General features: G+C 32.6%; 1 long non-coding RNA gene across 1 annotated transcript; it reads left to right on the top strand.

Annotated features, from left to right (window-relative positions):
* Nucleotides 1-656: 656 nt before the first annotated feature.
* Nucleotides 657-1,876, top strand: LOC110867309. Its single transcript, XR_002551509.1, has 3 exons — nucleotides 657-761; nucleotides 1,284-1,337; nucleotides 1,608-1,876. It is a non-coding gene; the product is annotated as an uncharacterized LOC110867309 (long non-coding RNA).
* The last annotated feature ends 250 nt before the right edge of the window (nucleotides 1,877-2,126 follow it).

Here is a 2,126-nt window from a genome sequence, read left to right as displayed (position 1 = left end):
GGAAGTTCTACCCGTTTTTATTCGGTACGTTAATCTAGTTTCGGGACGAAACCTTCTTTAAGGGGGGTGGATTTGTAACACCCCAGAATGTAATTATATGCGTTATATATATATATATATAGGGTTAGGATCATGTGAGAAGCACTAGGCTAATTGAGAAACTTGAGAAGCATTCTGGACCACACATTTTCCCAAAGCTTTTCGAAATATACATATATGTATAGTTTAAAACTGACTATATACATATGTGTATAAGTCGATATACATATATGTATATAGTCAAGTTTAAACTATACATATGCGTATATTACGAATAGCTTAAGGAAATGTGTGGTCCAGATTGCTTCTCAAGTTTCTCAAATAGGGTGGACTTCTCTTAGGATCCCTACCCTATATATATATATATATATATATATATATATATATATATTGTTACAATATGTTTATTTTTTTAGAATTAACTAGGAGGTAAACCTAGTTAGAATGTGAAATAGGATTCTTAACTAAAAGAAACAAGTTTCAGCCATTTAAAAACAATTGTGCATATATGAGGGATGGAATATGTAATTAATGAAAGTTAGGTAACTAAAATTAAACAAAAACACACAACACACACATACGTGCGTGGTTGGTCGCCTGGAGCAAGAAGAGGAAAGAAAACCCTCCTTATCTTCACAAAATTGAAGAATTGAAGCACTAAACATGGCTGAAACACTTGCATGTTAACAAATTCATGATCCTCTAGTCCTAACAAGCTCAAGGTAACAAGAATTTTATGTTTTGGTAATCTTGGATATTTGGGGTTTCAAGAAATCCTTAGGTCTAGATGAAATTAGTATGATAATGAGTTAGAATCACCACTTAGAGCATGATGAATCTTTGAAGAATGTTAAATTGATGTTGAAAGAGAAAACCCACTTAGATTAAGATGATAGTCAACCTTGTTGTAAAATTTGCATAATAATGCTGTATGATGATATTCTTATTAAGTTTTGATATGGGAAATCGAATTAGGATGAAGGTTATATGAGATGTTGAGTGAAATTGATGTTGTTAATGTTATTAATATGAATGGGTCAATTTAGGCATAAAATACTTGTACATTATGCTTAATTATTAGTATGCACGCCAGGTGTTTGTCAAAATGCCCGAATGAATTAATCATAGGATTTTACAATGTTGAATGGTTAGAATTGAGAATCGGTTGTTTGTTAATGTAAATATGTTGATATCGGAATGAATAGGATGACATGAACCTAAAGTATGTGATTCTTGGATTATAGGGATTAAAGAAGAAAGCTCAAGTCGCTCCGGATCACAAACAAACAACGACAAAGGTAAGTTCTTTCGCTTATTAAGTATTAATCTTTTGTAAGATTATGATGGTTGATATCATTCTAAGTTTTAAACCTTTATACATGTAATGGATTAGAGTAATATTTGAAGAAGTGTTAAGAGCATAAGACGAATGAGAAGGCGAAACATTTCGCCAAGTCGGGAAGTCTATGTTTGAACGAAGACTTAAAAGTTTTTCTTGTTGTTGATTAATAAATTTTCAAGTCATATGAACTCACGGTTTAAATGTTAAATTGGTTGGTTGAATGTAGGTAAAGCAATTTGATGGATGGCACTACTTGGATCGAACACATTCTTGATGCACGCTTCCGCGAAGCTACTAGTTATGGTCTAAACTTTTGTAAATGGTTTTGTAAAAACGGGTCCTTTGTAAGTAACATAACCCGGTAGTTGATAGATGTTAGAACTTGTAGTTGAAAACAATGTTAGTTGGTTACGGAACGTTTGGGTTGTGAACTCTTTTGTAACTACTTTATTAGCTATCACAAGGTTAAATGAAGAAATTTTACTTGTGAAATCATTTGACCCGTTTGTTATTTTGTCAATGAGTCTCGTTATTTTCTTTCAAAATTTTAGACCTTACAAGTTGGTATCAGAGCCCAGGTTTGAGGGATTCAAGTATTGGAGTTACAATGCTTGAACTCAAACCGAAAGCTCGTATGAAGGTGTGTTCGTTCCGAAGCGTCGTACAAGTAAGTAAATAATGAATTGTGGATATATATACTTTAAGTTGGAATCGGGAGAAAGAATTATAGTTACCACACTAGAAC

The sequence above is a fragment of the Helianthus annuus genome, chromosome 7, assembly GCF_002127325.2.
Source record: "Helianthus annuus cultivar XRQ/B chromosome 7, HanXRQr2.0-SUNRISE, whole genome shotgun sequence".
In the NCBI taxonomy this organism is placed as follows: domain Eukaryota; kingdom Viridiplantae; phylum Streptophyta; class Magnoliopsida; order Asterales; family Asteraceae; genus Helianthus; species Helianthus annuus.
Note: the sequence above shows the minus strand (reverse complement) of the source record. Positions and strands in the feature narration are given on the sequence as shown.